Raw genomic sequence first — 16,022 nt, 5'->3', positions numbered from 1 at the left:
ATCGTCCGAGTACTTGCATCAATCTTTTTCCGTTTAAATACAATGCAAGCCTCTGAAATTAGTTTCAGTCTCAAGTGGAAAACTATGTTTTTGATCAGGAAAAAATCCATGAAAAATTCTTGATTGCCGCACTGTGACGTTAATTACTGATTTTCTCGCACATAATCACTTCATGCAGTGCACCCTACGCATTGCTTGACCAACCGAAAATAACTTTTTTTTTAAATTTTAAACCGGAAATGCATCAGTATGGTTTGGAGATTATATGGTCGCATGAAGTTAGTATTAAAAATCTCAGCCTATGCATCGAGTATCTGTTGTCACGTGCACTGCCCATGCCTGACTTCATGCTATTCTAAAAAAATAATTGCAACTCAACGTTAACTTGAAGTTTTGAATTCTATTCCCACGTTAAGAAACCACAGGAAAGTCAACTACTCATATTTTTTATTTCTTCCACTCTTGTTCATGAAATATTGCCATTATAATGTACTGATATATAATCAATAAACATCTCCTTCCAGTGTGACAATCTAATTCAGTCCTATTGTGTCAGTTATTCCGTTGCATGTGTTGTGATATAAATATCACTACGAAAATGTCGTGCTTCTTTGGAACAAGTTCTCCTTCAATTGGTGGACATTGACTGTTGAATCGTCAGGTGAATTCTGCTGTCCCGTTTGTTCTGCGAAATCACGTTGATACGGCGTTGGAATGAGTTTATTCTAGGATTTTTCAAAGCCCACAAAAATTTTATGGAAAAAAATTCGAAGGTGTTTGCATCAGTCGCTTCTGTAAGTTAATTGTAGGAGCTTTCTAATACTAATGGGAATCATAGGATATCAAAGAAACAACATTGAATAAACGTATAAAATAAGTTGTGTCATAAGATTCTTGATTAACACAAATAACATCAAAGAGAAATAGTAAAAGTAAAATTCATGAGAGGAATGCCTGGACATCGTATACGTTAAAGAACTTACAGTAATCGTGTTTCACCTTTATCCTGTAACCTTACTTGCTAAATCGTGGAAGCCAAAAACTTCCCTCAAACTTCATACATCATTAAAAATATTACAATGATAATACGTAACATTTTATCCATTAAATATCACTCCTCTCTACCCAAGTTCCACTTATTTTCTACGTTTAACACATCAAGTTCATACGTAAATTAAATAGCTGAGGCCATGACTCAAGAGACGTTTAAATAAAAATATAAAATAAGTTGTAGGTACAAAATTCTTTAGTTACACAAATAAGATCAAGGAGAAATACTGAAACTAAAATTCATGAGAGGAATGTCTTAACGTAGTATACGTTAAAGAACCCGTTGTAATTGTTTTGCGCCTTTATTCTGTAACCTTACTGGCTAAGTCGTGGAAGCAAAAATCTTCCCTCAAACTTCATACATTACTACAACTGTTACAATGATAATACGTAAAATTTTATCCATTAAATATCACATGTCTCTAGGCAAGTTTCATTTATCTTCAACTTTTGACACATCAAGTTCATACGTAAATTAAATAGCTGAGGTCATTGCTTGAGAGACCTTCTCACGCTGTAAAACGTATCATCAAATTTCTCACTTTATCACACTATCCATCCCGAAAGAGGTCCATTCTAGCTGCAGACAGTTTGACGAGCTCCGTGGCGTGAGGTGGACGACGACGAGGACGAGAATGGTTGCGGCACCGTGGGAATTTGGAGAGAAATGCAAGCCGTTGCATTAGAGGGCCTCCAGGCTAGACTGCGGCGACGGAAGGTGAATCTGTAGGTGGTCGGTAGCCATGCTTGAATTACACATCACTGAATCGGCCTGTAAGAATGATCGATTCTTGTTATTCAACATTTTAGTTACAATAGCGCACTCCGATAAAACAAAGTAGAATAAGAAAGATACGATAAAATGCATGTTTGTTTCAGGTTACTAACAATTTTGCATTGCGAAAACTTTTCCCAATTTATAATTAAAAATTCAGTGAAAATATAACCAGCGTTTCAAATACATCTCGATAAAGTTGTTTTCGAAGATGTACAAACAAAAATACTTGAAATCCCTGTAGAAATTGCTTAACGGAATAAAAGTACTCGTCGTTGAAATTATTCAAAGTAACCTATCCTCGGATAAAATATTCGCAAAACCTTAACACGCTGTTGTGGATCCGTTCAACGGTTTCTGAACAGTTTTGCAGAACTTGCTGAAACGATTTTACCTTAAACGAGAAATATACGAAAGAAAATCATCAAATTATAGCCATCAATAGTTACTGTATTCTATCGGATAATGAAATTCTATCACGATTGTCAAAATATATTTGAATGCGATATTCTTAGATAATTTTTGAGAGGACGCAGAGAAAAAATGTAAAAAACATTGAAATATGAATTATCTCCACGATGTTAGAAAATGAGAAAGGCAATTTCAAGCCAGATATATTTTAAATATAGATTGATCTCTAGAATCAGATTTCTGAAATATTGTTAAATAATCTTGGACAATTAAATTCCCGAAGGGTGTACTAGAGCGTAAAAAGTATAGAAACGTAAAAATAAAAAAAGCCGAAAGTATAAAATCTTCGGAATTCAATACAAGAATGCAGACAACCGAAGCATAAAATAACAGTGAATAACATAAAAATAAATATATGGCAAATAGAAAATATACGGAATAGTCATTTTTATCTTCAAATGTATACGATTTTAGGCTTAACGTAATCGTACGGATCATATACGTATATACGCATCTTTGATTTTAATTTATCCACCGTAAAGTATCAATTCCAAATTTCTATGCCGCGCAGTCTGTACGTACAGCAAAAATATGTAAAGAGAAAAACTGTAAGATATTTATTGAAAAATGATTGAAAAAAATAAATAAAAAAAAAAAAAAACAACAACAAGAAAATCTTGGGGTTTATAAAGGAGATACGAAGATATTACAGTCCGGAGAGGATAGGCGAGAGAGGAGAGGAGAAGAAGGCAGATTATAGGAGCGTCGCCGCGCCTGCACGCACTCCGTGGAATTGATCCGGCGCGGTTTGGCCGGGTCGCCATGAACCCAACCCTCCGCACCCTCCGACCACCCCCCCCGGGTAAAAGTTGCGTGAGTGTGAGTTGGCGGGGCAGGCACGAAGCAGCAGCGGAGGGTGGTTTTTGCGAGGGGTGCAAAGGTGTATGCGGGCCGACCTCAGAGGGGAAAAACAGGGCCGGGGGTGCGACGGCGGCTAGGCGGGAGCAAAAAGTAGAAACCGCGCTCCGATTGGCGGGGCGAACTCGAGGGGGTCGGTGGGGGTGGGGGTGGAAGAGTGGAAAAGGGGTGAAACGTAGCGCGGTTTAATGACGCCGGTGTCATGCGAAACGCAGCCCTTATATTCTGTCCCGAAAGCACACCCCCACCCTTGCAGGCTGCTCGGACGGATGCCCGAAAAATTTCCTCTCTTCTACAGAGCTGGCTAGCCGCCTTTGCAGGAGCTGCTGAGGGCCGATTGCGCGGCACCCTGGACCACCACCACCACCACCACCGCCGCCACCACCCTCCGAATGTCCTCCGAATTTACTCATTTGTATGTGCGAGTGAACGAGTGAGTTAGGATATGTGCTCGGGGCGAAGCCCGCCTGTGCCTGTAACGGCGAGACGGGGTGAAAAATAGGAGGCCTGATGTGCGTGTGGGTACTTCAACCCTAAACCTGATTAACGTATACCCTCTCCCAGAGGCTCGGTGAGAAGAAGAGAATGAGAAAAATCCGATTTTAGGGATGGGGAAGAGAGCGAGAGAGAAAGAAAAAATAGAAACCGATCACCGGACGCCGAATTTCGCCTCGCCTTTCACCCTTCAAGATTATCTCCTCTGGATTTGAGAAATTCATTCAATTCACACGTACTCTAAGAAATATTATATTCTACACTGATCTCTCTACAGGTACTACTAATTAGAAGCAAACGAGATCGACACCGGCGCTTCGATAGCCTAAGGGGAACTAATTAGCACGTAAGCGTTCCTACAGAAACTGGGGTTTTGTTGTTGTTGTTGTTTTTTTTTTTTTTTTTTTTTCTTCAAGAAAATAGAAATAACACATTTTTTAGTCCATTGATTCGAGTAAGTATATAGTGAAAAAGAGCAAAACATCGTACGATTTTGTTCACGAGGCGCATTAATTCAAACTTTCCCACACCGTGTACCATGTGACTAAGTCTGTTTCTGATAGACTATCACCCACATGATCCGTTAGTTTAACTTCGGGTATTGCAGCGCTAATGCCTGTTTTAGAGGATTCTAATCGGAACAATCTGTCGTGTGATGGAAGCATAGGAGTCACCCATCCAGTTACTGCAGAGATCGATGACAATGTGTAACAAGGAGGCAAACCCGATCTTTTTAGACCGAGCATATGCAATACGATTCGTAAGTGAACCGAAGACAAATATTGTTGCCAAATAAGTTGCCTCCTTGTTGCACACGATTCTTTGTATAAAAAGAGTGTGTTACGCGTGAGAATATCAGATTTGTTGGTTCTCGCGTTACGTAAAACATCAGCCTATAACTCTTGAACCACCTATAAACGCCATTCTTTGAGATTACGAAACAATCATTCGTCATTTCGAAGAAAGCTTCACAAGGTTTCATTAGCTTATTTCACACAGCGGTGACAAATAATTATTAATACCATACAGGTACCAATTTTATGAAATAAGTTTACAAGATCAGCAAAAGCCTGATAAAGATTCGAAGCAATTATTTACTGCGTTGCAAAATTAATCAGACAATTTTCGCGTCAAATGGAACTAACATAAATTAATATCCCTGGAATCTAAAAATTAGGATAAATGAGTTTCATTGTCTCAGTGAATGTAGGATGTCAAATTTTTATCGTAACTACAAAATCCCGGCGCGTTTTTTCGAAAATTTGAAAACTTGTCGAATTCACGCTAAACCCTAGACACCAAAAAAAAAATAAAAATTCGGTTATTCTAATGCACAGAAATACAGCCCAGAATTTTCATACACTGTATGATTTTCTCGAGGTTTAGACAAGCTGATTGGGTGGTAATAGGAGCTTTTATAACCATAATAAGGCTTTACGCAACCCTGGAGATCGCGGACATATAATTGCGTCTGTGCGAGGCATGGATGAGCGGTGGTTGACTGCTAATTGAACTCGTTTGTTCGATTGCTTGCGCTGCTGCTGCCTACGCATCTCTGCAAACCAACGAACACACGTCCACAAATGCACAAAAGCTCGAATGAGATCTTCGCCTGCACCTTTCGTTTCTCCGCTTTATTTACCGTAAATTTCGAGGGGTGGGTGGAGGCTGATGGTGAATAGATAAAAGAGTGAGAGAGAGAGAGAGAAGAGAAAGGAAATAGACAACATAGAAATAAGAGGAATGAAATCGCCTGCACGTATAGCTGCGGAATTAGCAAAAGCTTTCGGCTTGCGTTTCAAACGCCCTGTGAACTTGGCTCTACGACTTGTTTCGAATTAAGTATTGATTAATCATTATCGTTTTTTTTTTTTTTAAATAGTTACTCGATACTGTACGATAGAAAAAAATCTGTAGTTATTTCTACAGAGCCATAAATAAAAAAAAAAGATGCTTTGAATAGAAAAAAAACTCGCGAAATATTTTCCTGGTTAATTTTACAGGATGAAAAATACAGACAAATTTCAACTCCTATTCGGTATTAAAATTGTTTGTTCTTATTCTCATATATATATATAGAGTAACATTGCAGATATAAATTTGACAAGATCAGGAATCATTTTTAGATAACGAATTTGAAATGTTTGATGCAAACTTCATATAAATAAATATCAACGAGCATACTTTGACGCATAATATCATTGAACTTTTTCAGTTCTGGAATATTAAAACCTGCGCATCAAAAATCAACGCTGTTGTGTAGTAGCTATACTAAAACCGCGAGTACGCCGGTATAATAAGACAAAAATGTACGAAGACATAAAAACGACAAGACATTGCAAAAAGAATGAACATTGATACGGGAAAAACTGCGTTTTCAGGTACGCGATAATCGTAAAATGGCAAAAAGGATGGCAGCCCGGTTTTCCCTCGGTCCCATAGACAGCGACCTGCGTCGGTCCCGACGATAATTAATCAAGCTAAGAAAGCCGGTTTTGGACGGCGGGAGAAATGGTGGTTTGGGGATTCGAAAAAAGCAGCAAAACACAAAAAGAGTAAAAAGGGTGAAAAGAAAAAGAGAACTTTCGGTCGAGGGGTGTCGGCTCGTTGATTTGTTTTGGTAGTTGAGGCCACAGGATCCGCGGAATCGTCGAGATGTGGGGGGGGGGGGAGGGGGAGGTCGGCAAGGGGTGGTTTTTCGAAGGACGGAATATCCGTGACTAAAGAGAGGAACGAGAATCGGGCGGAGAAATCGCGATTAGGGATCCGAGCGCACAGGAAAAGGGGAAGAAAGGGGGGGGTTGAATTTGGCGGGAAAAACGAAACCAAATACCGCGACGGGGATATAAGGGGCGAAAGGAGAGAACGGGGCGAGGTGGCAATACATCACACGGCTCAGGGTGAGTGAAGAAAAAACGAACGAAAAAAAAAAAACAAATTAAAAATAAAACAAAAATAAAGAGAAACTTGACATAAAAAAAAAAAGCAGAAGGAGAGGAAGAATCGGCGAGTGGTGGGGAGGGAGAAACGTAGGTGGGGGGAAGGAGTCAAAACGTGCAAAAAAGAACGCCGTTACAGGGGAAAAACTGTGGTGGAGGGGATGGGCGATTTTTTTTTTTTTTGTTTCATTCCACCCCCACTATTACAACAGACCTTCCCGCACGCGGAAAGTTCTCCTTCTTTCTTTCTTTCTGATATAATATACGTACGTTTTCCTTTTATTTCTCTACAGTTCGTTCGGTGCGTTGTTTCTTTGTTTTTTTTTTTTTTTTATTTGTTTGTTTGTTTTTCTATTTTTATTTCTTTTTATTCTTGTCCCTCGTTATTTGTTTTTTTTTTTTTGCCGACTTTTTTTTTTCTTACCATTCGACGTCGATTTTTGTTTCGGAGGGTGATTTGGGCTTTTCTTTCCTTTTGTCGAAGCTGTTCGACGGTCAAGGGAAGGAAATTAGAGGGCGGCATCCCCTCCCCAACCCTCCAGCCCCGTAGACCTAGCATTAAACCGACGCGCAACGCTCGCGGCGCATTTCGCGCAGGCATATCTTATAAATACATGCGACGTATACATGATACAGATATCTGCATGTGTGTGTGTGTGTGTGTGTATCTGCATGTAGGCATAGCATGCGTACATTCTGCACGGTATATAAACGCGTAGAGCGGAAAGAGAGGACGAAGAGGATGATAATTTAAAAACGCCGCTTGCGGGGAAAATAAACATTAGGCAATACTATATATGTGTATATATATATGTATGTATATACGCGTGTACAGATATGCATTTGAAACGTGGATATACATGAACAATAAATATGTGTGTGGGTGTAAATGTATTTGCACACACGTTGGAATGTGAGGAGAATGACGATCGCGAAACACTATCCAGTATGTAGATATACTTTGTAAATATACATGTATATATAAGTAAAATATATATAAAAGTCGTGTAAGGTAAACGAGCGAAGCGCAGAAAGAGGAAAACGGCGCGATCATTTTTCATGCACAGTGGGATGCATCAGGGGTTAAAAATTCGCGAGGTAACGTTTAAAGCTTGTATTACGTAAAGGCGGATGACCGCGAGATGAAAAGAAAGAGCAGAGAGGGTTGAAGAAAATTCTTTAAAAGATAATATGTGTATCAATGTATACATACCTACGTAATCAGAAGTTACAGTGTAGTTCCTATACGATCTTGTTATTTTTGATTTAATGATTCTGGTTCGTCGCTTCTTTTTTTTTTTGTTTCATCGCATAACAGAACGTAGACGCCACATTCGATCTATTCGATTACGGATGTATGCCGTGTGAATTATTCATCCCCCCTTATCACAAGATTCATCATGCGTATATCATGATATTGTTACACGGTAAAGTCGTGTGAAATTAAATGAACGATTTACAAACGGTGAACGAAAACAAGCATCGTGAAAATTTGAAACTTATGCACGTTCGTGTGAAATACGTTTTGAATAAGGATATAAAATATTGAATCTAAATTGTAGAAGGGTTTGTTACCTTGAGTTCTTATTGTTGTTGGTTTTACCTATACCTATACAATTTCTTGTTCTCATTTCTTTTTGTCGATCAGTTCACGATGGTGAAATAAGTTCTAGTAATTCGAACAGCTTGATCATATTTTATCGCCGTCTTTTTTACCCCCGCAAATTTTTACTCGGTTTAGTTTTTAGTATCATATTAATACTAATTCTAATTGTTGCAGTTTATTCCTGATCTCAAAATTCTTTCCCCTCTTTCATCGAAACAAGAGAGAGAAAAAAAAAAAAAAAAAGAACAACCTCCGTCAAATATCACCGTATCTACTATTTTCCAAGAATAAAACGAAAGAACAACTAAAAATAATATTCCCCAATCCTACGTGGAGTAAAATGAGTAAAAACTTTCATCCCTGCCTTCAGTCAACTTCCTCGGTTATCCACCTTTTACGAACAGAACTAACGTCTTGTACTCCCATAAAATTTTCACCCCCGTCATAAGAATACGTATATACACATGGGTGTGAAATAATTCTTGGAACAGACTTGTACGCGATACGCGACACCCTATTTGTCTACATATTTAAGACTATCTCTAATTTATTTATCATATATTATTTTTTCAAACGTCTACCTTAGCACACCCGTACACTGCGAAATAGAGAAATCGTGCACACACGTATAACATGTGTGCGTGCGATTTATATTCGAAAAATTTGGGAGTCGAGGCGCCCGCGCAGGCAGGGTGGCATAAACGCCGGTTGCCGGATAGAAAATACGGGAGGGTTGGTTGTTTCGTCGAGGGCGGGGCGGGGAAGTTTTAACCCCTCTCGAGCCGAACGAACGAACGAACGAACGAACGAACGAACGGAAGCAGGGGTGGTTGGGGGGATAAAGAGAGCGAGGGGGTTGGGAAAGGATTCGAGGTGCTCGAGGCGGCGGTAGGGGAGGTTTTCAGGGGTCGCGGTGGATGGCGGCCATTTTGACGAACGTGAAAAACATACGTATATGTATGCAGCCGTACCCCGTCGACCCGTCGAGATCCTCTCTACTGTAGGTAGGTCGGTAGGTAGCTAGGTTGCTCCCGATGAGATGTTGCTCCCTGTGTTGTTTCTGCCACGAGCGCAGACTCGCGGCTTCGAACGATTCCGTTATTACATCCGCGCAGAATATGCTAAGCGAGAAATCATTTTTTCTCACCTTTAACGCGCGCAATTCGATATTTTCAACATATTCCTATGATACGGAAATTTTTATCACCCCCACTAAAGCATGTATTAAGTAAAATTAAAATTAATGTACAGGAAAGTAAGATTTTTGAGGATTGTTTTAAGATTCTTAGTAAATACTGTTTTTCAGACGGGATTAAATAATCGTAGAATATTCACGATTTGAATTAAGAATCTGAAAAAATTCAGGAGCAATTTTTCTCAGACGGGAGAGTTGTATATATATATAGTTGTATATATAAAAAAAAGAAATTGTTAAGAGAATCAAAAATATTGAGGGAAAATCACTGGTCCATTTCACCATGGAATACCCCATATATTTTTATAGATACTTTTTTATTGGTAAATTTAACACCGATCAAATTTTACTCCCCAAGAATTAATATCAAACTAACAATAACATGTACGTTCAATTTAACACCAAACGGAAAATTTTCTATCACTGTAAAGTTAATACGGTCTTCAACTAGACAGCGATACAAAAATTGCAGTATTCTTGTTTCCAAGTTTGAATACACCTCCGAGCGACCGAATTCTTTTTATTAAATTCAACACCGATCAACTCTCATCGCAACGCATTTCAACTCAGTCAAGACTAAATTTAAAATCCGAAAATATTATTGAAAACGACTCCATTAGCAGTAAAAAAATATTGAATCTAAAACGGTAATCAATTTTTCTAACGAATTTTCACACTGTTTCAAGTTGGGCTCAATCTCTCCTCGATAGTAATTATTTGCGCAATAGAGATAAAATAATCGTTGAGTGATTTAATCAGCATCGAAAAGAAACTGTACCTAAGTTGTCTTTTAATTTTTATTTTTTTTTATCTTTTTTTTGTTTTTTTTTTTTCTTTTCTTATCATCATCGTTTTGATAATTATCCTTTATTTTTTTGCTCCCGATTTTTCCTTTCCCCCCTCCCTTTGTCCTTCTTCTAATTAATTTCGGCGCCCAGCTAAAACCGACCAACGGAGTTTTTGATCCACGCCCACGTCCAGTACAGGAACCGGCAAACCGTGTCACCCTTTGTTTTTCGTCCCAGCAGCGGTAGCGAGTAGGAAGGAATCGCCTATGCGTAACGGCGACCCTCTTTCAGGAAAAAAACGACCACGATTAGGACAAACTCGAGGGATCCATAATTATTCCTTCCTTTTAATTTTTCTCGAAAAAGTCTCATCGCTCTTCCCTTTTTCACTTATTCTATTTTCCCTGGTTTCTCTATTGCTGAATAGTGTTTCATTCAAGCGATCGTAAACTGTTCCGAAGGATAGCGCTAAAAGAAATGGTGGGAAAAAAAATTGTACACGCGATTTATTTCAAATAAATAAATTTAAAAAAAAAAATAAATGGACATTCCGGTGAATTCATTAGCAAATCAAAAAACAATATGATGAATTTCTTTTCATTTCCATATTGATTTGATGAAAAAATAACATTCGATATCATCGTCATTTTTCCCAAATCTGATAAAGCATTTTTTCTCGATTCAACGACTTTGCTTCGTTATCGTTATTATTATTAATGACACAAGCCTCGACCCGATTAGTATTCTTACCTCGTTACCGTCTCGTCAAACGCCTCTAGACGCGCCAATCCGTCAACGTCACTCTGTGCAGATAAAACGAACCCCGTAGTGAGGTTTTTGCGACGAGCCGGCAAGAGAGAGATTCGCGAATTTCGAATTTTACATTTCGCCATTGGATGCGTACGCTTCATTTTCTTACATTCATTTTTCTCCGCGATAATCCTAATCTATATTTTCATTAATACGTGTGTATTAAATCGTCGGGAAAAAAAAATACATTTGAAAACAATTTTTATATCGTCATCAATTATTATTGCTGCATAATTGCAGAGCAGAATAAAGTGGACGTTGTTTCTAATGTAACCGGCAATGCAGAGGATATAATAAATTCCTACTCCCGCACTTTCCATAATGTTTATTTATAAATTATTATAAGTTAACTTTTGTTTTTTCTAATTTTCTCCTCCTAAGAACTCATGAATTCATTCCTCGAATAATTATAACTACAATATCGCATTATTATAATTTTCTCGTTTCTCTTCTCTCCTTTCTTCGTTTTCCGCTTCGAAAACGAGTCATGAATTCTCAATTCTGCACTAATACGCACGCACGTGTCATCCACGCAATGTTCGATTTGTTATAAAAATGTTTAGTCGTTATTCGATGTGTCAATAAATTAACGAGATGCTGCGAAATGTAGAAAAATAATTAGTGATAATTCAAAGAGCAGCGACACAAAACGCAGAAAAAGAAATGAGACTAGAATCGTCAACTGGTTTTTAGTTTAAGAATAACCAAATATTTTTCATCAATGGGATGAATTTTCATTCCGTCACGTGTGATTTCGTTTTTTTTTTTTTTTAATTGGATTCAACAATCGTCGACAAAAATTTAATAGAATAAAAACGAGGAAGATAAAGAAAAAAGGGCACTTCCTTGATCATCTGAATACGATCCACACAAGTTGAAATCATATTCTTTTTTTTTTTAAAAAACTCGACATAATTCCAGTCCAGTTTTAGACAAAGTTTATCGAAAACGCTTCCTCGCCGACAAAATGCTTACCTACCTATAAGTAAAAAATGGAGATTCCGCGAAGGGTTTTCGGAGAGCTCGGGTCGACATGTAGGCGAAAATTGTACGTACATGCATATATTTATTTAAATGCACATACTCGCGGGGTGTGCCTACACGTAAATACGCTGGGTATAGAGGAGCGAAGGCGACGTAGAAACGCGGAGTAGGTGAGTAGTGGGCTCTGATGGGCGGACGGTTGCTGCGGGCCGGGATATTTGCAAGCCAAATTTTAATACCAGAATTAATTTCAACCGGGTCTACACGTGTACGTATACATGAATCGCTCTCCTATACCCACGAGGACTACGGGATGTGAGCCCTGAGCCTCACCACCGTACCAGGGTGAGGAATCCGCCTTGGTGTAACGAACGACGACCTTCTCTCTTATATATACGTACCGTGTATAACAGATGAATTTTTTTAAACAACGTAAGAATAATACACAACGCGTAATGCGAAACCTTGACACGATTGAACATTAATTTTTCTTTAAGATACTCATCGCCTATTTATTATTCATCTTACAGAAATTCGGAGAAGAAGCACAGAAATAAAAAAAACATGATGTAACAATTTGCGTCGAAATTGTAGAAATAAAATGTTTGAATCGTTCTGGAAAAATAGAAAAAACCGGAATCACACTCCCGTTTCACACCAAGGAATGTCTGGGAATTTTTTTTAAAAGACAATGGCATTTTCGCGATAGCTTAAATAACGAATAAAAAATAAAATTGAACAAAAATTCATTATTTTTACAATATTTTCGTGGTTTTTGGAGGAAGGTCGATCATATGAAAAAGATGTAGAAAAATCGAAATTAGTCGGAGTTACGGGCTCGGTGATTTGGCATGGAATACCTTATACGCATCGATGCTTTTCCTGAAACCCTGAGCAATTTTTGATCCTATGGTCACCGATATTTATTTATTTTTTTTTTTATCGCAAAATTCATACTCGTTTTCCATGCGTAAAATAATTTTTTGTTTTTCCATTATTAAACTCGCCTGTTTATACAAGAAACTGTCGTGATTTGTTATGAATGTCTTTTTTTTTAAGACGTTTTTAAATACGATGTCCTTTTTCTTTCGTTTTCAAGTTTGCATACAATAACCAAAAATTATCCATTCTTCTGATTATTATTGACAGTAATTCCTTGCTTTTCATAAGTTCAAAGTCCGATACAATCTAACTCGAAACAATCTTTTAATTTTACAATATATTCCGTGAAAATTGAGTGAGAAAAAAAAAAAAACAAACAAACTGGAATCCGCTTCACTGATTGAGAAACTTATTTTTCACCTTTTCCGAGATGAAAATTCATCTGTGAAACGTGCAAATTCATTTTCCTCAATAAAGTAAAAACACAAAGTTTTAACGTCCGAATTTTTTTAATGTTGTACGGTTTTTAGATTCGTAGCTAAAAAAAAAGAGAGATTAAGAATATCCGAATACTCGTTATTTCGAAAAAATTTAACTATATCCAGGAGTGATAAGAAAAAAATCCACAATGTTACAGCGACATTGGAGAAACCCGTAACTGTGTGAGAAAAAAAGAAATCCGAAAACGGAATTGCGTGATCGAAATGTTATGGGTTTCCCCGTATTTACAACGGAACTTCCTATCTCGACGACGGCGCCGCGTAAAGTATTATAAAAATGTGAGCTAATTTATCGGTTTTTTTTTTTGTGTCCAGTGTGCGCATACATCGTGGCGTTAATTTACGCTCAAACTTTGCTCACATGCACAAAATAGGTAGTTTAGCTTTTATATTGTAAATTATAGTTGCAAAACAGAGCGAGCGTGCGAAAACACGGGCTTGTCGCTCTGTCTCTCTCTCTCTCTTCTCTTTGCCATCTCGCCACCGTTTCCTGAAATTTTCGATACAAATGGGCAAAGTAAACTTTACCATTAATGCAAGGACTGCGTCGCCCTAGACTGCGACAAACTTTACACCCCCGCACCTGCGGTCGCTGTTTTTGCACAAGTCTGCGGCAACGATTATTCTTCGTCTCATTTCGTAAAAAAAGAAAGCCAAGAAAATAAAAGAAAAAATTAAATAAGCAAAGTGAAAGAGTAGCAATATCGTTTTTGTTTTCAAAACAAATTACCCCATAACCACAGATTTTTCACTTTGGATTCTTGTACAATGAAAAGAAGAATTGTGAACATTACTTTTAAACGATTGTTTTTTTTTTTTTGAATCCTTTTTTTCTATCCAGCTTAAAAAACAAAACAATTTAATCTCTGGGGAGACTTTCGGATCAGTTGCAGAGTTTCGATAATGTACCTGAACTGCATCAGGTATGGATACACCCTATACACACTGTATAGAATGACAGAATTTCATCGATCGGTATCAAATTTACGCCACAGTGGTGTTTCAATATCGCACCGCGTTCGGTGTGTCTCGAGTGTGAAACGCGTGCCGGATACCCGAGCATACGAAATTCGACGCGAAGTTTCCGGTGCAGGAAAAAACAAATTGAAAATAAAAATTAGAAGTGAAAAATAGAGAGGCTAGAAAAATGTTCTTCTCAAAAATCGAAAGTCTACTATTTTATAAGTAAGAGGGAATCAGAAGTATGAGCCGATCAGAAAAAGGAAAAGAAATAGCTTCTATCGATTTTTTATACAAGAAAAAAATAAAAAAACAAGCAATCAACTGTTAGCGATTTTTATTTTCACAGTAAACTAAACAGTGTCCGGAGTTTAATCAGACGTATCGTCGAGACTATTCTTAACCTATTTCAGCTGGTGAGAATAATTGAATTTCCTCTACCCTCAGACACACACAAGGCATAGAATTTCGCTAATCACAGATCCGCCAGGGTGTGTGAGAGTAAGTAAATAAATAAATAAATAAATAAACACCAAATAGGAGTGTATTTATATCCTCAGGAGACTAGAGGAGCTTGCAACGAAATATCAGCAATCCATGTGTGTTATTCCGCGGTGCATCAACACCCAGGATACATGATAAATAATCCACGTATAGAATTATAACGGTACATACATTTTAATCGCTCAGAAGAAAGTTTGGTCTCTGGAGAAATTTGGAATACGTATATATACCGCATTCGCTTCGATTCCCTAACGCCAACTCTCACAATTATAAACTTGATCGACTCTCTTTTTCTTTCATTTTTTTACTCCCCAGATTTCGGGTAATTCGATACTTTCAGGATGTCAGTCAATCACCGATCCTCGCAACTTTAGCCAATTGTTATTTGCACAAATCGGTTCCAGACGCTCAATAATACTTACATCGATTATCAGTGATTGGATTAGCGATCGACTAAAAGTGCTGAGAAAGTTACTCGACTGATAGTGAAAACCTGAACTCTAATAACTTCTATTGATAATCGAGCGTGAAATGGCACGTTTTTAGTAAAAATATCCTACTTTTGAGATTTTTAATTTTTTTGTTTTTTAGGTTAACATTGCGATTCGTCGATGAAAAGTAATGCGAAAGGTGGTAGCCGGTACTCACCGCGGCATGTTGTGTGTGCGGTGAGATGGAGGCGCCATTTTGCGCCCTTCATCGATCCTGCGCCCACGCAGCGTCGACTTTTCCCGCCATTTTTCCATTCGCGCCATGACGCGTCGGGGCTTTCTTCCAGGTCCGCGCTTCTTCTTCTTCTTATTCTACTTCTTCTTTATCTCGTTCTCTCGCCGAAGGTGAATGAAGGTAGAAAACCGCGTCACACCGACGGAGCTTCTCTCCGCAAACTGAGCTCCTCGTCATCCTGAGCCAGATCCTGATCCTGCAGACTCTGTTCACTCGTGCCTCGCTTAACCCGTTTCATCGCATTTGCATAGAGCTAGCTAGCTGTGCAACGGCACCGTGCAACAACCGTTTGCACGATGATTCTTTGTTATGTCCCCAGCAGAGATCCAGCTCTACCCCCTCCAATCAGGCCCCGCTTTTGTCCCCGAAGGCACAGGCCCAATCCTGAACGCATCGCGTGCAACGCTTACGCAGGATTTTCTCCTTCCTGGAAGATAAATTCAAGACTACGATTATTTCAAAATGTATTTTGGGAAAAA

At 38.4% G+C, this 16,022-nt stretch overlaps 1 long non-coding RNA gene across 3 annotated transcripts in view; it reads right to left on the bottom strand.

Annotated features, from left to right (window-relative positions):
* Positions 1-880: 880 nt before the first annotated feature.
* Positions 881-16,022, bottom strand: part of LOC124295317 — a 126,400-nt gene continuing 111,258 nt past the window's right edge. For 2 of the 3 annotated variants that reach the window (XR_006905225.1, XR_006905226.1), the window contains 2 exons: positions 15,466-15,970; positions 881-1,822 (listed from right to left, as the gene is read on the bottom strand). This is a non-coding gene — a long non-coding RNA (uncharacterized LOC124295317). Of the gene's footprint in view, positions 1,823-15,465; positions 15,990-16,022 lie in introns of all 3 variants that reach the window. The other variant, XR_006905227.1, reaches the window with a different exon arrangement.

Source organism: Neodiprion lecontei, chromosome 7, assembly GCF_021901455.1.
Source record: "Neodiprion lecontei isolate iyNeoLeco1 chromosome 7, iyNeoLeco1.1, whole genome shotgun sequence".
Lineage (NCBI taxonomy): Eukaryota > Metazoa > Arthropoda > Insecta > Hymenoptera > Diprionidae > Neodiprion > Neodiprion lecontei.
Note: the sequence above shows the minus strand (reverse complement) of the source record. Positions and strands in the feature narration are given on the sequence as shown.